Source organism: Protopterus annectens, chromosome 3.part1 (genome assembly GCF_019279795.1).
Source record: "Protopterus annectens isolate FY-2018-M chromosome 3.part1, PAN1.0, whole genome shotgun sequence".
Classification (NCBI taxonomy): domain Eukaryota; kingdom Metazoa; phylum Chordata; order Ceratodontiformes; family Protopteridae; genus Protopterus; species Protopterus annectens.
In genome coordinates, this window is record NC_056732.1 from 54,406,108 (window position 1) to 54,431,288 (window position 25,181).

Consider the following 25,181-nt stretch of genomic DNA (forward strand, 5'->3'; position numbering starts at 1 on the left):
TATCATCCTGGGTGCCCAAATCCCTCACAACTGATTGCGTGCTTACGACCTTGTTATTAGTGTGATAATTTGTGAGGACATCGCTCTCTCCAAAGGGGATGATGATGCATTTTTTGGCTTTCAGCTTTAGGCCATGTTTCTGGCACCAGTCATTTGTCTGAGTGAGACTCTCTTGGTGAGTGTCCACATCACTAGGGGAACTGATGACAACACCCAGCTTGCAGTCATCTGCAGACTTGGTCAGCCATAGACCACTGGTTTTGACCTGCACCTCAGAAAAGTATTTCCCAAATAACACAGGCCCCAAGACCGAACCCTGCGGTACGCCACTTGTTATGGGTCTACTGCTTGAGGTGGCTTCCCCTATTTTGACTACGTGGGTTCTATCAGTGAGCCAGTTTGCTAGATGGCTACCCATCTGGTAACATATGGACTGATGCCTAGTTGAGAGACACACACACACACATGCACACACGCACACATGCACACACACACACATACACACACACACACACACACACACACACACACACACACACACACACACACACATCCAAGTGCACCACATGCATACACACACACACACACACACACACACACACACACTTATACATCCAAGTGCACCACATGCACACACACACACACACACACACACACACACACACACACACACACACACACATAATGACCAAAAGTCATTTAAGCAATAACCAATGACGTGGTGTGGTATATTGAAGCGTTACCCACGGTGGTGTGGTTTAATCATAGGTTTATAGGTTCATAGGTTGGCACTAGGCTATCTGCCCTAGGGCCTATACAAGCCTAGCCATAACAATTCCCTGCCTATTTCTTCCCAGAATATTTCTTCCCTGGTCCCTTGTCTAGCAGGGTGACTGACATGATCCCCGGGGTGAATTTCCTATCTCCCATCCAATCGTCAAGGTTCCTTTTGAAGTGGGCCAAAGAGGCGCTCAGCTTGACATGTATGGGCAGTCTGTTCCAGAGTATGGGGAGTCTCTGGGTCAAGAACCAATGCATCCATCATGTTTTGTTCATTGTGATGACCAGGTTTAGATCCCTGGAGCGTGTGGCTCTGAGGGATTGGGAGGGTGAAGCCCAAGTGGTTAAATAAAGCCAACCGTGGGTAAATTGTCAATATACAACAACCACAGATTGGGTTATTGTTATTATACAATGACAAAAAAAACCCTACTTTTCTTAAATAATGTCTTTGTATAACGGCGCATTATTGTTCTTCCGCCGGTGGTGGTATACTGCGTCCTTGTGTTGATGTACTGTGCATGCATATGGGACTTGCATACCCAGCACATCAATGCTTTGAAATGGAAGCAACAGAGAAAAGAAAGTTTCCATTGTTCCATTTTTTTTTTAATTAAAAAAAAAGTTTCGGACACCTTATACCAATGGAAAACAGTTAGGGTGATTGGACCTTTTTCCATTGGTATATTGTGGGATTTACAATGGGCACGCTGGCCAATCAGCTTGCACGTTTTGGAATATTAATGGGGTCATTGTATAATTGTCAATAATTACATCTAATCATTGCTTTCACAGAATTCATTTCTGCTTAATCAAACACCTGTTCTTAGACCTATAAATCCTCTAGTGTGTGCAGTACCACAAAACCAGAATGACGAATTGGTAGCACCAATGAGTGTAGAGGCAGCGGACAGTTATCATGCACCAACACCATGCCTCTCTGTAAACAGTAAAATTTACTGCTTTTCTTCTTCTGCCTCAGTGAGTAAAACTCCTCATTGTCTGCTACAAATACAGGCATGTGATCTGATTTACTACCTAACCATTTCTGCTACAAATACAGACATGTGATCTGATTTACTACCTAACCATTTCTGCTACAAATACAGACATGTGATCTGATTTACTACCTAACCATTTCTGCTACAAATACAGACATGTGATCTGATTTACTACCGAATCATTTCTGCTACAAATACAAACATGTGATCTGATTCCATTTCTCCTACAAATGCAGACATGTGATCTGATTTACTACCGAATCATTTCTGCTATAAACAGACATGTGATCTGATTTTCTACCTAACCATTTCTGCTACAAATACAGACATGTGATTTGATTTACTACCAAATCATTTCTGCTACAAATACAGACATGTGATCTGATTTACTACCTAACCATTTCTGCTACAAATACAGACATGTGATCTGATTTACTACCGAATCATTTCTGCCACAAATACAGACGTGTGATCTGATTTACTACCGAATCATTTCTGCTACAAATACAGATGTGATCTGATTTACTACCGAATCATTTCTGCTACAAATACAGACATGTGATCTGATTTACTACCTAACCATTTCTCCTACAAATGCAGACATGTGATCTGATTTACTACCGAATCATTTCTGCTACAAATACAGACATGTGATCTGATTTTCTACCTAACCATTTCTGCTACAAATACAGACATGTGATTTGATTTACTACCAAATCATTTCTGCTACAAATACAGACATGTGATCTGATTTACTACCGAACCAATTCTCCTACAAATGCAGACATGTGATCTGATTTACTACCGAATAATTTCTGCTACAAATACAGACATGTGATCTGATTTACTACTGAACCATTTATGCTACAGATACAGGCATGTGATCTGATTTACTACCTAACCATTTCATACCAGTTTTGATGTTTGTCTTTCTCTTTAACCCCCTTATAAGGGTTAGCTTCCTCCTGGTTTCATTCTAACTATACTAATAAAGACATAAAGACTTTTTTGTTTCTTTTTTTCCACCACTGGGTTATGCTTAAGACACTCCTTTAACTCAGCTAGCCCATTCATTCTTTTATGATGTGAGAGCTGATACATTCATTCCTGGACCCAGGTGAGAGGTTTATTTGTTCCATGATCTTTGTGACAGTTAATCAGCCTTTTTGTTCATTGCAGAGGAGAGAGTCTGGTCTGAAGAGTAGGCCATCATACCCATGCAAGTACCGACCAACCTACCAAACTTACCTCTTGGTGGCAGGTGCTGTTATATACTGCTACTATATTGGAATCTGCTGATGTGTTTTCTCACACACATGGGAATTCCCAAAGGTATAGCTAGGGTGGGGTGAAGCAGAAAGCAGGCCCATACAGTAAGGAGACAAGATGAGCAAGTGCCAATCTGTCTTTAGTGCATTTAGCAGCATTCAGAAATGAATGCTGGCATTGCATTTACAGGCATGCATGAAGTACATTAGTGCTTCATTTGTTCAGAAATGAATGCTGGTATTGCATTTACAGGCATGCATGAAGAACATTAGTGCTTCATTTGTTCAGAAATGAATGCTGGTATTGCATTTACAGGCATGCAAGAAGTACATTAGTGCTTCATTTGTTCAGAAATGAATGCTGGTATTGCATTTACAGGCATGCATGAAGTACATTAGTGCTTCATTTGTTCAGAAATGAATGCTGGTATTGCATTTACAGGCATGCGTGAAGTACATTAGTGCTTCATTTGTTCTGAAATGAATGCTGGTATTGCATTTACAGGCATGCATGAAGTACATTAGTGCTTCATTTGTTCTGAAATGAATGCTGGTATTGCATTTACAGGCATGCAAGAAGTACATTAGTGCTTCATTTGTTCAGAAATGAATGCTGGTATTGCATTTACAGGCATGCATGAAGTACATTAGTGCTTCATTTGTTCAGAAATGAATGCTGGTATTGCATTTACAGGCATGCATGAAGTACATTAGTGCTTCATTTGTTCAGAAATGAATGCTGGCATTGCATTTACAGGCATGCATGAAGTACATTAGTGCTTCATTTGTTCAGAAATGAATGCTGGTATTGCATTTACAGGCATGCATGAAGTACATTAGTGCTTCATTTGTTCAGAAATGAATGCTGGTATTGCATTTACAGGCATGCATGAAGTACATTAGTGCTTCATTTGTTCAGAAATGAATGCTGGTATTGCATTTACAGGCATGCATGAAGTACATTAGTGCTTCATTTGTTCAGAAATGAATGCTGGTATTGCATTTACAGGCATGCATGAAGTACATTAGTGCTTCATTTGTTCAGAAATGAATGCTGGTATTGCATTTACAGGCATGCATGAAGTACATTAGTGCTTCATTTGTTCAGAAATGAATGCTGGTATTGCATTTACAGGCATGCATGAAGTACATTAGTGCTTCATTTGTTCAGAAATGAATGCTGGTATTGCATTTACAGGCATGCATGAAGTACATTAGTGCTTCATTTGTTCAGAAATGAATGCTGGTATTGCATTTACAGGCATGCATGAAGTACATTAGTGCTTCATTTGTTCAGAAATGAATGCTGGTATTGCATTTACAGGCATGCATGAAGTACATTAGTGCTTCATTTGTTCAGAAATGAATGCTGGTATTGCATTTACAGGCATGCATGAAGTACATTAGTGCTTCATTTGTTCAGAAATGAATGCTGGTATTGCATTTACAGGCATGCATGAAGTACATTAGTGCTTCATTTGTTCAGAAATGAATGCTGGTATTGCATTTACAGGCATGCATGAAGTACATTAGTGCTTCATTTGTTCAGAAATGAATGCTGGTATTGCATTTACAGGCATGCATGAAGTACATTAGTGCTTCATTTGTTCAGAAATGAATGCTGGTATTGCATTTACAGGCATGCATGAAGTACATTAGTGCTTCATTTGTTCTGAAATGAATGCTGGTATTGCATTTACAGGCATGCATGAAGTACATTAGTGCTTCATTTGTTCAGAAATGAATGCTGGTATTGCATTTACAGGCATGCATGAAGTACATTAGTGCTTCATTTGTTCAGAAATGAATGCTGGTATTGCATTTACAGGCATGCATGAAGTACATTAGTGCTTCATTTGTTCAGAAATGAATGCTGGCATTGCATTTACAGGCATGCATGAAGTACATTAGTGCTTCATTTGTTCAGAAATGAATGCTGGCATTGCATTTACAGGCATGCATGAAGTACATTAGTGCTTCATTTGTTCAGAAATGAATGCTGGTGTTGCATTTACAGGCATGAGTGAAGTACATTAGTGCTTCATTTGTGGTTTGTATGCAGAAATCTGCTATAAATGCAGCAAAACAAGTTTCTACACTTTAAAAGAAAAGGAGTCTTTTATGGTCCTCCAGTATGAGAAGACATTTTTTGTCATCAAGTATGATGCCAAATCTCCCAGCTACGGATGGGAATGACTATCCATATTGGCACTGCATTGCTCTATATAACTCACTAGCTTCTACTTGCAGTCCCTTCATCCCTTTTTGGCATCCGTGGTGCAGCCACCTCCGTCCTGTCCAGGATGGGTGAGTGTGAAATGGCCACTCAGTTCCATTCTCCCCTGCCTTAGCCCTTCCAGTGACCATGTCACTAATCAGACTCATAGATAGGGCTTTATAATTCTTTGCCACAGGACCAAGGCCATTTCCTTGTTTCTTTAAGGTCTCAGTGTACCTGTTGTACCTGCTGTACCTGCTGTACCTGCTGCACCTGCTGCACCTGGTGTACCTATTGTACCTGCTGTGCCTGCTGTACCTCTTGCACCTGCTGTACCTGGTGTACCTGCTGCACCTGCTGTACCTGTTGCACCTGCTGCACCTGGTGTACCTATTGTACCTGCTGCACCTGCTGCACCTGCTGCACCTGCTGTACCTGTTGCACCTGCTGTACCTGCTGTACCTGGTGTACCTGCTGCACCTGCTGTACCTGCTGCACCTGCTGTACCTGCTGTACCTGCTGCACCTGCTGTACCTGCTGCACCTGCTGTACCTGGGGTACCTGCTGTACCTGCTGTAGTGCCAGAAGCAGAGTGTAGAAACTCCAGCAACAACATCTGCTATGAGTAGAAGGTTACTATGCACTTGAAATGTGGATTTATTTTCCTGGAAACTATTACTGGATTTATGTGTCTGTCCTGTCTAGAATGTTTTTGTTCAAAGATGTTTAGTTTTGTAGGTAGTTACTAGATATGTGGTCTAGGAGACCATTGAGGAGTCTGTCCCAATTTTCCAGTTAAATAACTTACTCAAACTCGTAGGCAAATAGAGGATGAGGTAGTCGAACCCTGGAACTACAGAATGTAGCCTGTTAACTGCTCACAGCCTTAATCCTCTGTGCTAATTGCTTGACAAGTCAAACTCCTTTGCACGTGAAAAAGTAACAAGTCTGTGCATTCATTTAATAATTAACATCAGAAGAATTGCTAGCTTTCAGACCCCTGGGTTTCTAAGTTAACCCTTCCGCTGACAGTAATGCACATACAGTGCTATATGACAGTAATTCAATTATATTTCCTTCCTTTACTTTACTATCTTGTATAACAGTATATTTGTGGATTACTTGTCACTTTATAATAAATGTTTGTGTTCCAATCACTAATGGCTATTTGAGACATGCATCATGCAACCACCAGGCTGAAGGTAAAAATGTCATCTTATGGCCCATTTCTCCTTTTTAAAACAAATAAATGTAGCTGTTTTAGGTACTGCTTTAATAAACAGATGTAGAACTGTCAGACTCTAAGCTGGATAAACTACATAACCCAGCTTGCTATTGTACAGTGCTTGCTTATGCTGATTTTGTAATGAGTGCCTTTTAGGACACTAACATAGTCTTTTGCTCAGGTGCTCATTCCATATTCTTTCATCACTGTATGTTCACATTATTTGAAATGTCGTCAGAGAAAGAGAAACCAGTTGTATGCCAAACAGGGGGTGTCTTATCAACAAACAAAGTTTGAAAGCACTGTTTCAGCACTTTTCTGGAGAAGGCAAAACTGTATTATTATTATTATTTGCCTTTTGGAGAAAAAAGCCTTAGAAGAAAACCTCCAGTAACAATACTGCAGGGTAATTAAACTTATAAGGACCATAGACTATAATGTAAACAAAATAGCTTAGGAAAAATGAACAGATACGGTCAGGAGGTGCACATGAAATATGCAGCAGCAACTAATACATAAATATGTACACTGGTTATGGTATAGAACAGCAAACGGTGCATCTGAAACCTGAGTTCCCAGCTGAAAAATCCTGCATACACTGTGTATCAAAGTTTTGTTCCATTCCTCCTAGAACTGGAAATTATTTTGAGTTTTATGTTAATATAGTCATGATTTTAATTCTACTTTATTTCAGACCTTTTATCTAATGTTTTGTGTATAACTCTGGAGGTAAAAGTTGAGAGGTATGTACATAACAAAAAAAGTTAAAGTACCATTTTGAAATTGAACAAACTATTCAGCATGACATCTGGCATGATTCAGTCGTGTTTTAGAGTATGGGGCTTCTCATCCACAGAGCTGGCAGGATAATTGTGCTTATTTCTAGCAGATAAATATGAATATTAAAAGAAAGTCTGACAACCACTAGGGAGGAAACATGGTAGGCAAAACAGTGGATACAGCTACAGGAACGTGGTGTGTAACCATCCTGCATGAGGTCTTCACTGTGAATGCAATAGGGTTGCCACCTTTTAACAAGGCAAAAGTGGGACATGGGGGTGTGGCCAATATGATAGGAGTGTAGCCAATAGGACACTGGCCACACCCCCCCACATCACCAGATTTGTTAAAGGAGATGCAGTATTACAGTTATGGATACAACATTGTGACATTACAGCATACTGAAAACTCAAACCATTTAAATGAAGTGAACTATTACAGCAAAAACACACTACTCAGTTGTAACAGTAAATAAACTTTAAAGGAATAACAGACACTTGCTTATTTAAAAAGTTAAAAAATTCATAAACCAACCATGACTATTCAGAAAGAAAACTTAAAAAAATCTACATACCACATACAAGCCAAGCATAAAATTAAGACTTTTTATTGGAAAAAAAACACAAAACTACATACTGTACCCTAGTACTACATACTGCACACTAGCAAATTAATGCTAAACAAAGAAAACACAAAATTACAAACTGCACCCTAGTACTTTATACTGCACACTAGTACACTAAATCACTTTTTTTTAAAAGTGTATTTTGAATTTGACTTTATGGCTTGAAGAAGGGCCCAATTTGAAACAATATTTGAGTAAAAGTCACATTTCATCCGGTAATTTACAATCATCATTAGTTCGGCTTTTAACAAGTCCACACTACATCAGTTTTGCACATCTGTCCATTTACCTTTCACCAAAGAAAAAACTCTTTCTGCAAATGCATTTGAGGTCGGTATAGATAAAACCCTAGCAATTGCTGGATATAGTGTAGTCAGTTCAGGCCCTTCTTTGAAAAGCTTCAGCCACTTCTCTCCTGGGGTCAAGCTTGTGTTACATAACTGTTCGAGAAAGGGCCTAATTGCCAAGTATTCCCTAAAAAGATAATCTTCATCTACATCCTGCAGACTCAGGGCAGTGGTCACATTAAGTAAGTCACTGAAAGCAAAGGGCTCATTTAGAGATAATTTAGATAGTGTAAACAAGTAGTTGCTTTCAGTATAATCAAACCACTGTTCCAGGTATTTCACTGCTGTCTCCAAGAACACAATGAAGTCTCTTTTCAGTTTGTTAGCAGAAGTGCTATCTAATGTGCTCATAAGTGCCCTAAGTTTCCCTCCAAAGAAAGCACCTTCTGCTCTTGCCTGCAGTTTTTGCTTCAGAGAGACCATTACACAAAAAGTTTCCATGGCAGTAAGTGCTGATTTTTCTAATGTACTGATATGTTCATTAAAATCAACAAGAACAGCACAGAGAAAGTGCAAATAGTACTGGGGCAGCGTAGGCAATTCATTCTCATCATGCTCATTAGCTGAAATATATTGCCATATCTCCCGGGGGGGGGGTCTCCTCTTCTCCCTGGGAGAGGAAATAGGGCTGGAGCACTAGGGGATTTTTCACTACTCTTTCAATGGCTGGGAGTAGTGACAGCCACCTTGTTGGCACATGTCTTAACAGACTCTCAAATTCCATGCCACAAAACTCAAAGAAGTCTTTCAAGTCTCTGGTCCTTGTGGCAGAACCTGAGAAGTAGCTGAAAAGTCTCATTACAAATGCTTCCATGTCGTATGGTAGTTGTGCTGCAGCTTTTTTGGCTGCATTGTGAATGATGTGGGCAACACAGTTAGCCTTCTGGAGTGATGGGCACTTTTCTTTTAATCTGGTATACACACCAGATTTCTTCCCATAGATCACACTGGTATTATCAGCCCCATAAGCTGAAATGCTGTTCCAGGGCAAGGAGTGCCTTTCCATAATGTTGGAAATTTGCTGTGAAATAGCCTGTGCAGATTCATCAGGGTCTTCACTGAAGTTCAAAAGGCCATTCACCATCCCTTCTTCTTTAGAAAAATACCTCACAACAAGTGGAAATAATTTTATGTTCCCCTTGTTGGAAGCATCTGATGAAATTGCAAAGGAAGTGCCTGGTTTTTGAAGGTCATGCAGGAGGCATTCCAATGAGTGCGGTCCCAAAACATTTTCGACTATGGCTTCAACCTTGGTTCTTCCTCAAGATAGTTTCTTTGCAGTGTCCGAGTCACTGTACAAATGGCTGGCCAACTTTACTGCACAGTCCTAGCTGTTATAGGAAATATTGTGCTTAACAGCATGGAACACCTCAGAGGCTTCTGCTGCAATGATCCTAAGTTCTGGTCCCTCAAGGTTTGCGTTCCTTGCCCACTTTGTCATCAGGTGAGTGGATTTAGCTTGAAGAATAGCAGTATTATGTTGTTCAGTTGCCTCATGCCATATGGCATCGTTTCTTCCACTGTGGGTCACTAGAAATTCTCTCTTGCAGTACCTGCAGAAGGCTTTGACATCACTGCATCTCTCGATCCAGTCTAATTCTGTTTTCCAAACATCCTGCCAGTTGTACATTCTCCTGTTGCTGGTTGATGGTGATGAAGCTACTGCTCTTGTCATGCTTGAATCTGTATTTACTTGACATGCAACATAGTTACCAAAACTGTAGGGTGCAGTAACATACTGCTGCCTGATATGCAACATAGTTACCAAAACTGTGTTAGTGGGTGCAGTAACATACTGCTGCCTGATATGCAACATAGTTACCAAAACTGTGTTAGTAGGTGCAGTAACATACTGCTGCCTGATATGCAACATAGTTACCAAAACTGTGTTAGTAGGTGCAGTAACATACTGCTTCCTGATATGCAACATAGTTACCAAAACGGTGTTAGTGGCTGCAGTAACATACTGCTACCGGACATGCAAGATAGTTACCAAAACTGTAGGGTGCAGTAGCATACTGCTGCCTGATAAGCAACATAGTTACCAAAGCTGTGTTAGTGGGTGCAGTAACATACTGCTGCCTGATATGCAACATAGTTACCAAAACTGTGTTAGTGGGTGCAGTAACATACTGCTGCCTGATATGCAACATAGTTACCAAAACTGTTTTAGTGGGTGCAGTAACATACTGCTGCCTGATATGCAACATAGTTATCAAAACTGTGTTAGTGGGTGCAGTAACATACTGCTGCCTGATATGCAACATAGTTACCAAAACTGTGTTAGTAGGGTGCAGTAACATACTGCTACCTGATATGCAACATAGTTACCAAAACTGTGTTAGTGGGTGCAGTAACATACTGCTGCCTGATATGCAACATAGTTACCAAAACTGTGTTAGTGGGTGCAGTAACATACTGCTGCCTGATATGCAACATAGTTACCAAAACTGTGTTATTGGGTGCAGTAACATACTGCTGCCTGATATGCAACATAGTTACCAAAACTGTGTTAGTGGGTGCAGTAACATACTGCTGCCTGATATGCAACATAGTTACCAAAACTGTGTTAGTGGGTGCAGTAACATACTGCTGCCTGATATGCAACATAGTTACCAAAACTGTGTTAGTGGGTGCAGTAACATACTGCTGCCTGATATGCAACATAGTTACCAAAACTGTGTTAGTGGGTGCAGTAACATACTGCTGCCTGATATGCAACATAGTTACCAAAACTGTGTTAGTGGGTGCAGTAACATACTGCTGCCTGATATGCAACATAGTTACCAAAACTGTGTTAGTGGGTGCAGTAACATACTGCTGCCTGATATGCAACATAGTTACCAAAACTGTGTTAGTGGGTGCAGTAACATACTGCTGCCTGATATGCAACATAGTTACCAAAACTGTGTTAGTGGGTGCAGTAACATACTGCTGCCTGATATGCAACATAGTTACCAAAACTGTGTTAGTGGGTGCAGTAACATACTGCTGCCTGATATGCAACATAGTTACCAAAACTGTGTTAGTGGGTGCAGTAACATACTGCTGCCTGATATGCAACATAGTTACCAAAACTGTGTTAGTGGGTGCAGTAACATACTGCTGCCTGATATGCAACATAGTTACCAAAACTGTGTTAGTGGGTGCAGTAACATACTGCTGCCTGATATGCAACATAGTTACCAAAACTGTGTTAGTGGGTGCAGTAACATACTGCTGCCTGATATGCAACATAGTTACCAAAACTGTGTTAGTGGGTGCAGTAACATACTGCTGCCTGATATGCAACATAGTTACCAAAACTGTGTTAGTGGGTGCAGTAACATACTGCTGCCTGATATGCAACATAGTTACCAAAACTGTGTTAGTGGGTGCAGTAACATACTGCTGCCTGATATGCAACATAGTTACCAAAACTGTGTTAGTGGGTGCAGTAACATACTGCTGCCTGATATGCAACATAGTTACCAAAACTGTGTTAGTGGGTGCAGTAACATACTGCTGCCTGATATGCAACATAGTTACCAAAACTGTGTTAGTGGGTGCAGTAACATACTGCTGCCTGATATGCAACATAGTTACCAAAACTGTGTTAGTGGGTGCAGTAACATACTGCTGCCTGATATGCAACATAGTTACCAAAACTGTGTTAGTGGGTGCAGTAACATACTGCTGCCTGATATGCAACATAGTTACCAAAACTGTGTTAGTGGGTGCAGTAACATACTGCTGCCTGATATGCAACATAGTTACCAAAACTGTGTTAGTGGGTGCAGTAACATACTGCTGCCTGATATGCAACATAGTTACCAAAACTGTGTTAGTGGGTGCAGTAACATACTGCTGCCTGATATGCAACATAGTTACCAAAACTGTGTTAGTGGGTGCAGTAACATACTGCTGCCTGATATGCAACATAGTTACCAAAACTGTGTTAGTGGGTGCAGTAACATACTGCTGCCTGATATGCAACATAGTTACCAAAACTGTGTTAGTGGGTGCAGTAACATACTGCTGCCTGATATGCAACATAGTTACCAAAACTGTGTTAGTGGGTGCAGTAACATACTGCTGCCTGATATGCAACATAGTTACCAAAACTGTGTTAGTGGGTGCAGTAACATACTGCTGCCTGATATGCAACATAGTTACCAAAACTGTGTTAGTGGGTGCAGTAACATACTGCTGCCTGATATGCAACATAGTTACCAAAACTGTGTTAGTGGGTGCAGTAACATACTGCTGCCTGATATGCAACATAGTTACCAAAACTGTGTTAGTGGGTGCAGTAACATACTGCTGCCTGATATGCAACATAGTTACCAAAACTGTGTTAGTGGGTGCAGTAACATACTGCTGCCTGATATGCAACATAGTTACCAAAACTGTGTTAGTGGGTGCAGTAACATACTGCTGCCTGATATGCAACATAGTTACCAAAACTGTGTTAGTGGGTGCAGTAACATACTGCTGCCTGATATGCAACATAGTTACCAAAACTGTGTTAGTGGGTGCAGTAACATACTGCTGCCTGATATGCAACATAGTTACCAAAACTGTGTTAGTGGGTGCAGTAACATACTGCTGCCTGATATGCAACATAGTTACCAAAACTGTGTTAGTGGGTGCAGTAACATACTGCTGCCTGATATGCAACATAGTTACCAAAACTGTGTTAGTGGGTGCAGTAACATACTGCTGCCTGATATGCAACATAGTTACCAAAACTGTGTTAGTGGGTGCAGTAACATACTGCTGCCTGATATGCAACATAGTTACCAAAACTGTGTTAGTGGGTGCAGTAACATACTGCTGCCTGATATGCAACATAGTTACCAAAACTGTGTTAGTGGGTGCAGTAACATACTGCTGCCTGATATGCAACATAGTTACCAAAACTGTGTTAGTAGGGTGCAGTAACATACTGCTGCCTGATATGCAACATAGTTACCAAAACTGTGTTAGTGGGTGCAGTAACATACTGCTGCCTGATATGCAACATAGTTACCAAAACTGTGTTAGTGGGTGCAGTAACATACTGCTGCCTGATATGCAACATAGTTACCAAAACTGTGTTAGTGGGTGCAGTAACATACTGCTGCCTGATATGCAACATAGTTACCAAAACTGTGTTAGTGGGTGCAGTAACATACTGCTGCCTGATATGCAACATAGTTACCAAAACTGTGTTAGTGGGTGCAGTAACATACTGCTGCCTGATATGCAACATAGTTACCAAAACTGTGTTAGTGGGTGCAGTAACATACTGCTGCCTGATCCTGATATGCAACATAGTTATCAAAACTGTGTTAGTGGGTGCAGTAACATACTGCTGCCTGATATGCAACATAGTTACCAAAACTGTGTTAGTGGGTGCAGTAACATACTGCTGCCTGAAATGCAACATAGTTACCAAAACTGTGTTAGTGGGTGCAGTAACATACTGCTGCCTGATATGCAACATAGTTACCAAAACTGTGTTAGTGGGTGCAGTAACATACTGCTGCCTGATATGCAACATAGTTACCAAAACTGTGTTAGTGGGTGCAGTAACATACTGCTGCCTGATATGCAACATAGTTACCAAAACTGTGTTAGTGGGTGCAGTAACATACTGCTGCCTGATATGCAACATAGTTACCAAAACTGTGTTAGTGGGTGCAGTAACATACTGCTGCCTGAAATGCAACATAGTTAGCAAAACTGTGTTAGTGGGTGCAGTAACATACTGCTGCCTGATATGCAACATAGTTATCAAAACTGTGTTAGTGGGTGCAGTAACATACTGCTGCCTGATATGCAACATAGTTAACAAAACTCTGTTAGTGGGTGCAGTAACATACTGCTGCCTGATATGCAACATAGTTACCAAAACTGTGTTAGTGGGTGCAGTAACATACTGCTGCCTGATATGCAACATAGTTACCAAAACTGTGTTAGTGGGTGCAGTAACATACTGCTGCCTGATATGCAACATAGTTACCAAAACTGTGTTAGTGGGTGCAGTAACATACTGCTGCCTGATATGCAACATAGTTACCAAAACTGTGTTAGTAGGTGCAGTAACATACTGGTGCCTGATATGCAACATAGTTAGCAAAACTGTGTTAGTGGGTGCAGTAACATATTACTGCCTGATATGCAACATAATTAGCAAAACTGTGTTAGTGGGTGCAGTAACATACTGCTGCCTGATATGCAACATAGTTACCAAAACTGTGTTAGTGGGTGCAGTAACATACTGCTACCTGATATGGAAAATAGTTACAAAAAACTGTGTTAGTGGGTGCAGTAACATACTGCTGCCTGATATGCAACATAGTTACCAAAACTGTGTTAGTGGGTGCAGTAACATACTGCTGCCTGATATGCAACATAGTTACCAAAACTGTGTTAGTGGGTGCAGTAACATACTGCTGCCTGATATGCAACATAGTTACCAAAACTGTGTTAGTAGGGTGCAGTAACATACTGCTGCCTGATATGCAACATAGTTACCAAAACTGTGTTAGTGGGTGCAGTAACATACTGCTACCTGATATGCAACATAGTTACCAAAACTGTGTTAGTAGAGTGCAGTAACATACTGCTGCCTGATATGCAACATAGTTACCAAAACTGTGTTAGTGGGTGCAGTAACATACTCCTACCTGATATGCAACATAGATACCAAAACTGTGTTAGTAGGTGCAGTAACATACCGCTGCCTGACATGCAACATATTTACCAAAACTGTGTTAGTGGGTGCAGTAACATACTGCTGCCTGATATGCAACATAGTTACCAAAACTGTGTTAGTGGGTGCAGTAACATACTGCTGCCTAATATGCAACATAGTTACCAAAACTGTGTTAGTGGGTGCAGTAACATACTGCTGCCTGATATGCAACATAGTTACCAAAACTGTGTTAGTGGGTGCAGTAAAATGCTGCTGCCTGATATGCAACATAGTTACCAAAACTGTGTTAGTGGGTGCACTAACATACTGCTGCCTGATATGCAACATAGTTACCAAAACTGTGTTAGTGGGTGCAGTAACATACTGCTGCCTGATATGCAACGTAGTTACCAAAACTGTGTTAGTGGGTGCAGTAACATACTGCTGCCTGATATGCAGCATAGTTACCAAAACTGTTAGTAGAGTGCAGTAACATACTGCTGCTTGATATGCAACATAGTTACCAAAACCGTGTTAGTGGGTGCAGCCTCATAATGCTGCCTGATATGCAACATAGTTACCAAAACTGTGTTAGTAGGGTGCTGTAACATACTGCTGCCTGATATGCAACGTAGTTACCAAAACTGTGTTAGTGGGTGCAGTAACATACTGCTGCCTGATATGCAACATAGTTACCAAAACTGTGTTAGTGGGTGCAGTAACATACTGCTGCCTGATATGCAACATAGTTACCAAAACTGTTTTAGTAGGGTGCAGTAACATACTGCTGCCTGATAAGCAACATAGTTACCAAAACTGTGTTTGTAGGGTGCAGTAACATACTGCTGCCTGATATGCAACATAGGTAGCAAAACTGTGTTAGTGGGTGCAGTAACATACTCCTACCTGATATGCAACATAGTTACCAAAACTGTGTTAGCAGGGTGCAGTAACATACTGCTGCCTGATATGCAACATAGTTACCAAAACTGTGTTAGTAGGGTGCAGTAACATACTGCTGCCTGATATGCAACATAGTTACCAAAACTGTGTTAGTAGGGTGCAGTAACATACTGCTGCCTGATATGCAACATAGTTACCAAAACTGTGTTAGCAGGGTGCAGTAACATACTGCTGCCTGATATGCAACATAGTTACCAAAACTGTGTTAGTAGGGTGCAGTAACATACTGCTGCCTGATATGCAACATAGTTACCAAAACTGTGTTAGTAGGGTGCAGTAACATACTGCTGCCTGATATGCAACATAGTTACCAAAACTGTGTTAGCAGGGTGCAGTAACATACTGCTGCACAGCACAAATGAACTGGCTCAAAAAACATTGGCATGCAAAAAAATGGCTTGAAAAACAGTGGCACACAAAAGAACTGGCTCAAGAAAGATTGGTATGCGAAAGAACTGAGGAATGGAGCAGAAAAGAGTTATTACAAACAGTTTGAAAAAGGTCAAATAGTAAATGAGGTAATGTAGGGGCATTTTGGCCATTGAAAACTAACATTAACACAGCTTGTAGAAAATGGTGGTCGTACTTGCTGACGGATACTGTTAACCATTTACGGGCATTTAGATTTAGTCCATGGTTTTTGACACCTGATATTTTTTTGAGAAAGGCCTTATTGGAGGCTCTTGGTGTCATCTGGGAAATTTACAATGGAGCCAAGTTTGCAGTCCTGAGCAGAGCATCTGTTAAAATCGGGGTGTGTAATAATAAGGGACAGGGAACTAAGAGGTTAGAAAGACAAAGGGCTAGATTCAGTAACGGCTACACTAAGTGAACACTGTTCTGAAGAACAGACATCACAGACAAAATTTACACCTTCTTCCTCTTAATTTTAGTTTTCCTACTGATATTCTTGCAGCTTTAGATATTGACAGGGATCCATAAAGGTTACCACAAAGTGTAGACTGCGTGTAAACTTAGTGTAATCCTTCTGAATGACTAGAAAGCACAAAAATGTGATAAGAATTTTACTGAATACATTTTGTGTACACTTAATGTAGGCTTTATTGAATCTGGCCCTTAGTGCGTATCAATAAAAGGGGGCTGCAGCTGTGGGATAGTAGATGTAATAGGGGGCAGCAAAGAGAGCTGGGATGGGTAGGGTAATACAAAGGATAAGTGAAGTTACAGGGCTGAGAAATGGGATCAATAGGTGTATGAAGGAGTGGATGGGCCATTCAGAGACAGTTGGGGTGAAAGAATGCAGGAGGTCTATTTATATAGGACTTGCCTGTTAGTTGTTTACATATAGGTTCACAAGTAGTTACTAGGTATGCAGTCCAGGAAACCATTGATCAGTTTTACAAATGTCCTAGAGCACCATCTGGTTAACTGACATACTCAGAATTACACAGGAGACAGCTGGAGAGAGACAGAATCAAACCCTGGACTACATGAACCAGCTTAACAGCTCATGATCTTAATCTTTTGTACTACCTGAGAGTATACTGTCAGCACGGTTGAAGAAGTACAGGGGACATGCACATTACCGCAGAGATTCTGAATGCAGAGTAGTAGATGCCTCAGGGTTCCAACACCCAAAGACCCACTACCCTGATACTATCCCATCCCATATCTGGGGAATTGAGACATGATTTTGTCATATCCTGGGTATTATATGCTTGACTTGTAAAGGCACTTGTGCCATTAGCCTAGTTTGAACCTATGAACATATGAACACAAGGGTAGGGGAGGGATGCATAAATCTTCTGCAGTCTATCTTATCGAAGGTGAGACAGTCGAGAATGGATAGGAACCAGAAATACAAGAGATAAGGACAAGAAAGAGTGAGTAGGATTTAAAGGTAATGCCAAATCTGATCACAAGGTGGATGGTGAAGAAGAACCAAGAGATGGAGAGGGTAGATATATGGGGAGACTGTCGGTCGACATGAGGTTTGGCAAGTGCTGAAAGCATTTTTACCAACAGCAGACAATTCCCTTTTCTCCACTGTTATGCAACCTCAAGAGTTTGAATATTTAAGTTCAGGAGGTGTAGCCCCACATGGCAATGCAGGGGGGTTACCCCTCTGCAGCAAAACATTTACTCAGACTTTTACTGAAAATGCTTTAGATGAAACATTTTCAGAGTTTTTGCTGTTGGGGAAAAGGCGTTTATCTATCAACATAATTCCATATATGACTTATCCCAGGGACCGAGTTGAATGTTAGGCAGGTTCTTAAGCTGCGTATCAAGGAGAGTCCATAATAAAGCAGATCATGTAAGGGCAGGGGTAAAAAGGGGCACTCCACAGGGCAATTACAGTAAGCAAGCCATAGGTGGCAGGAAGTGGGAATGGGAGGTAGATCATGTGATACGGTAGGATAATGGGATGGATAAGAAATATTGAAGCAAAGAACAGAAATTCAGTTGGATTCTTTAAAAGATTATTTAAAGATCTGTTTTGTGATCCAGAGAATAAGTCTATAGATGAGCTAAAGACATCATCATCATCGATGAATGAATAAAAACAGGAAAAATACAGTAAGAGGAAATGAAGAAAGCTACGTCAGTTAAACGATGAACGAATACTTTAGCACGATATTACAAAGACAGCTATGACAGTTACTGAGCGGGTAGGAAGGAATAATACTGACAGAAGAAACAAAGCTAGCTATGGTAGTTATTCAGAAGGAAGAAAGAAACTATATGGTAAAATGAAACAAATGCAGCTATGACAATTACTGAGAAAGGAAAACGGAATAAAACAGTAAGAGAAACAGGCAGCTGTGATAGTTCCAGATGAAGGAAGAAGAAACAATATAGGAAACACAGACAGCTGTAGCACTTCATGAGTGTGAATAACTGAGTGAGGATTTGGGGGTAGAGAGAAAAAGGGAGAGACAACATGGGGAGGCAGCTCACATTCCCAAGGTGCAAGTGAGGGGCAGGTGAACATGCTGGACTGGTTACCAGTCTAAAACTACAGGGCCACATCTGCAGAAAGAGTGGATATTTGGGACAGGTTTGCATAGACCACATCCTAGTCTAACAGGGATATAGGAATGAGGTACTAGAAACGGGACATCCATGTGTAGAAGGGACAGGCCTTGATGAAGAATCTTAAGGAACTAGTTTAAAAACTGTTGTCAGAAAGAGGAGGTGGGAGGGATGTGGTAAGACAATGTAACATAGTAGGATTATGCCAAAGCTGAGATAAAAGTGAGGCTGATGTCAGAGGCAGGGATAGTTAAGAAGGGTTGGAACGAGGGGTGGTAAAGGGGTAGTTAAGAAGGGTTGGAACGAGGGGTGGTAACAGAAAAAGAGAATAATGAGCATTTGGCATTGACGTAGAGGGGCAGTGGGCAGAGACAACGAGATATCAGATCTAGGTGTGGAACTGCAGACTACAAGTGAGTGGGAGATACAGAGAAATGATATAACAATAACAGAATTATTGTGAACCAGCAGAAGAAAATGAGAAAATAATCCCTTTAAGGATAAAGACAAACTAGGGGGGGATATAGTTGTTTAGATGATGATGGTGAGGTAGAAGACAGAAAGGGGTAAAAAGTGAGAAATAGACTTTATACAGCATTATGTTCAGGCAGGATGTGGGCTGGAGGTAAGAGTATGGGGATCCTGAACATGGGGTCTGGTGTGCAAACATTTAGGGGGAGCAGTGGCAAAGGAGTTAGAGTGACAGCTTTCACACCTGGAGGTGGGGGTAGCTGCTATCATGCTATAATGGAAGTAAAAAGGCAGGGAGTGATGGATAATTAACTGAGTTCTCAAAATAGTTTTAAGTGAGATTGTCAGCTGGATGATGAGGAGGTAATATGAAGGAGCCTGTGGGGTCAGAGGAACTGCTGAGGGCAATGAAAATGGCAAGAGTGCAGGTACTGCCTATATAGACAAAGAATATTCTGGAGCCATCAATATCTGTCCAGTTTACAGACTGAATATTGACACCAAAATGCCGGGAAAGGTGTGAGCCAGAAAGCAGTAGTGCCCTTTTATACATGGGTTTTGTAAAGGACACACAGTTGTAAGAATGATACAGATTAGGTGTTCAGCTAAGAATAGTCACTTTCGCCAAAAAGGTTTTTGACTCTGTGGATATGGAGTATTTTTTATGGATAGAGATGATGGTATTGAACAGATTTTTAAAACATGGGTTAAGGCTTTATATAATCAATTAAGGATTAATGGTGGACTTTTTAAGTAGTCACAGTACAGAATGGGATAAAACAGAGGTACACATTAGTGCTTTTTCTGTTTTTGCTCATAACCGAGTAGTTTCCAAAAAATATAGGCAAAACTGCAGGCAAGAGAGGAAAGGGATGGGTCCGGACCTTCTTACACATGTCCCCCAAAGACCGAATCCTTTTTGTCAGTGGAATGGAAGAGGCACTAAGGATAATGATAGAAGAGTTTAAGAACTTCCATAAGGATGTGGGAATGATAATGCTTATAAGGTCAGGGAAAGAGAATGGGCTTATGGGAAAGGAGGTGTAAAGGGACACACGGACACAGAAACGACATAATAAAATGATGATTACCATCAGGACAGGTGAACTTCCATAAGGATGTGGGAATGATAATGTTTATAAGGTAAGGGAAAGAGAATGGCCTTATGGGAAAGGAGGTGTAAAGGGAGACACCGACACAGAAATGAGATAATAAAATGATGATTACCATCAGGACAGGTGAACTTCCATAAGGATGTGGGAATGATAATGTTTATAAGGTAAGGGAAAGAGAATGGGCTTATGGGAAAGGAGGTGTAAAGGGACACACGGACACAGAAACGACATAATAAAATGATGATTACCATCAGGACAGGTGAACTTCCATAAGGATGTGGGAATGATAATGTTTATAAGGTAAGGGAAAGAGAATGGGCTTATGGGAAAGGAGGTGTAAAGGGAGACACGGACACAGAAACGACATAATAAAATGATGATTACCATCAGGACAGGTGAACTTCCATAAGGATGTGGGAATGATAATGTTTATAAGGTAAGGGAAAGAGAATGGGCTTATGGGAAAGGAGGTGTAAAGGGACACACGGACACAGAAACGACATAATAAAATGATGATTACCATCAGGACAGGTGAACTTCCATAAGGATGTGGGAATGATAATGTTTATAAGGTAAGGGAAAGAGAATGGGCTTATGGGAAAGGAGGTGTAAAGGGAGACACGGACACAGAAACGACATAATAAAATGATGATTACCATCAGGACAGGTGAACTTCCATAAGGATGTGGGAATGATAATGTTTATAAGGTAAGGGAAAGAGAATGGGCTTATGGGAAAGGAGGTGTAAAGGGAGACACCGACACAGAAACGACATAATAAAATGATGATTACCATCAGGACAGGTGAACTTCCATAAGGATGTGGGAATGATAATGTTTATAAGGTAAGGGAAAGAGAATGGGCTTATGGGAAAGGAGGTGTAAAGGGACACACCGACACAGAAACGACATAATAAAATGATGATTACCATCAGGACAGGTGAACTTCCATAAGGATGTGGGAATGATAATGTTTATAAGGTAAGGTAAGGGAAAGAGAATGGGCTTATGGGAAAGGAGGTGTAAAGGGGACACAGACACAGAAACGACATAATAAAATGATGATTACCATCAGGACAGGTGAACTTCCATAAGGATGTGGGAATGATAATGTTTATAAGGTAAGGTAAGGGAAAGAGAATGGGCTTATGGGAAAGGAGGTGTAAAGGGAGACACGGACACAGAAACGACATAATAAAATGATGATTACCATCAGGACAGGTGAACTTCCATAAGGATGTGGGAATGATAATGTTTATAAGGTAAGGGAAAGAGAATGGGCTTATGGGAAAGGAGGTGTAAAGGGAGACACGGACACAGAAACGACATAATAAAATGATGATTACCATCAGGACAGGTGAACTTCCATAAGGATGTGGGAATGATAATGTTTATAAGGTAAGGGAAAGAGAATGGGTTTATGGGAAAGGAGGTGTAAAGGGACACACAGACACAGAAACGACATAATAAAATGATGATTACCATCAGGACAGGTGAACTTCCATAAGGATGTGGGAATGATAATGTTTATAAGGTAAGGTAAGGGAAAGAGAATGGGCTTATGGGAAAGGAGGTGTAAAGGGAGACACGGACACAGAAACGACATAATAAAATGATGATTACCATCAGGACAGGTGAACTTCCATAAGGATGTGGGAATGATAATGTTTATAAGGTAAGGTAAGGAAAGAGAATGGGCTTATGGGAAAGGAGGTGTAAAGGGAGACACGGACACAGAAACGACATAATAAAATGATGATTACCATCAGGACAGGTGAACTTCCATAAGGATGTGGGAATGATAATGTTTATAAGGTAAGGGAAAGAGAATGGGCTTATGGGAAAGGAGGTGTAAAGGGAGACACGGACACAGAAACGACATAATAAAATGATGATTACCATCAGGACAGGTGAACTTCCATAAGGATGTGGGAATGATAATGTTTATAAGGTAAGGTAAGGGAAAGAGAATGGGCTTATGGGAAAGGAGGTGTAAAGGGAGACACGGACACAGAAACGACATAATAAAATGATGATTACCATCAGGACAGGTGAACTTCCATAAGGATGTGGGAATGATAATGTTTATAAGGTAAGGTAAGGGAAAGAGAATGGGCTTATGGGAAAGGAGGTGTAAAGGGAGACACGGACACAGAAACGACATAATAAAATGATGATTACCATCAGGACAGGTGAACTTCCATAAGGATGTGGGAATGATAATGTTTATAAGGTAAGGGAAAGAGAATGGGCTTATGGGAAAGGAGGTGTAAAGGGAGACACGGACACAGAAACGACATAATAAAATGATGATTACCATCAGGACAGGTGAACTTCCATAAGGATGTGGGAATGATAATGTTTATAAGGTAAGGGAAAGAGAATGGGCTTATGGGAAAGGAGGTGTAAAGGGAGACACGGACACAGAAACGACATAATAAAATGATGATTACCATCAGGACAGGTGAACTTCCATAAGGATGTGGGAATGATAATGTTTATAAGGTAAGGTAAGGGAAAGAGAATGGGCTTATGGGAAAGGAGGTGTAAAGGGAGACACGGACACAGAAACGACATAATAAAATGATGATTACCATCAGGACAGGTGAACTTCCATAAGGATGTGGGAATGATAATGTTTATAAGGTAAGGTAAGGGAAAGAGAATGGGCTTATGGGAAAGGAGGTGTAAAGGGAGACACGGACACAGAAACGACATAATAAAATGATGATTACCATCAGGACAGGTGAACTTCCATAAGGATGTGGGAATGATAATGTTTATAAGGTAAGGGAAAGAGAATGGGCTTATGGGAAAGGAGGTGTAAAGGGAGACACGGACACAGAAACGACATAATAAAATGATGATTACCATCAGGACAGGTGAACTTCCATAAGGATGTGGGAATGATAATGTTTATAAGGTAAGGTAAGGGAAAGAGAATGGGCTTATGGGAAAGGAGGTGTAAAGGGAGACACGGACACAGAAACGACATAATAAAATGATGATTACCATCAGGACAGGTGAACTTCCATAAGGATGTGGGAATGATAATGTTTATAAGGTAAGGTAAGGGAAAGAGAATGGGCTTATGGGAAAGGAGGTGTAAAGGGAGACACCGACACAGAAACGACATAATAAAATGATGATTACCATCAGGACAGGTGAACTTCCATAAGGATGTGGGAATGATAATGTTTATAAGGTAAGGGAAAGAGAATGGGCTTATGGGAAAGGAGGTGTAAAGGGAGACACGGACACAGAAACGACATAATAAAATGATGATTACCATCAGGACAGGTGAACTTCCATAAGGATGTGGGAATGATAATGTTTATAAGGTAAGGGAAAGAGAATGGGCTTATGGGAAAGGAGGTGTAAAGGAGACACCGACACAGAAACGACATAATAAAATGATGATTACCATCAGGACAGGTGAACTTCCATAAGGATGTGGGAATGATAATGTTTATAAGGTAAGGGAAAGAGAATGGGCTTATGGGAAAGGAGGTGTAAAGGGAGACACCGACACAGAAACGACATAATAAAATGATGATTACCATCAGGACAGGTGAACTTCCATAAGGATGTGGGAATGATAATGTTTATAAGGTAAGGGAAAGAGAATGGGCTTATGGGAAAGGAGGTGTAAAGGGAGACACGGACACAGAAACGACATAATAAAATGATGATTACCATCAGGACAGGTGAACTTCCATAAGGATGTGGGAATGATAATGTTTATAAGGTAAGGTAAGGGAAAGAGAATGGGCTTATGGGAAAGGAGGTGTAAAGGGAGACACCGACACAGAAACGACATAATAAAATGATGATTACCATCAGGACAGGTGAACTTCCATAAGGATGTGGGAATGATAATGTTTATAAGGTAAGGGAAAGAGAATGGGCTTATGGGAAAGGAGGTGTAAAGGGAGACACGGACACAGAAACGACATAATAAAATGATGATTACCATCAGGACAGGTGAACTTCCATAAGGATGTGGGAATGATAATGTTTATAAGGTAAGGGAAAGAGAATGGGCTTATGGGAAAGGAGGTGTAAAGGGAGACACGGACACAGAAACGACATAATAAAATGATGATTACCATCAGGACAGGTGAACTTCCATAAGGATGTGGGAATGATAATGTTTATAAGGTAAGGGAAAGAGAATGGGCTTATGGGAAAGGAGGTGTAAAGGGAGACACCGACACAGAAACGACATAATAAAATGATGATTACCATCAGGACAGGTGAACTTCCATAAGGATGTGGGAATGATAATGTTTATAAGGTAAGGGAAAGAGAATGGGCTTATGGGAAAGGAGGTGTAAAGGGAGACACCGACACAGAAACGACATAATAAAATGATGATTACCATCAGGACAGGTGAACTTCCATAAGGATGTGGGAATGATAATGTTTATAAGGTAAGGGAAAGAGAATGGGCTTATGGGAAAGGAGGTGTAAAGGGAGACACCGACACAGAAACGACATAATAAAATGATGATTACCATCAGGACAGATGAACTTCCATAAGGATGTGGGAATGATAATGTTTATAAGGTAAGGGAAAGAGAATGGGCTTATGGGAAAGGAGGTGTAAAGGGAGACACCGACACAGAAACGACATAATAAAATGATGATTACCATCAGGACAGGTGAACTTCCATAAGGATGTGGGAATGATAATGTTTATAAGGTAAGGGAAAGAGAATGGGCTTATGG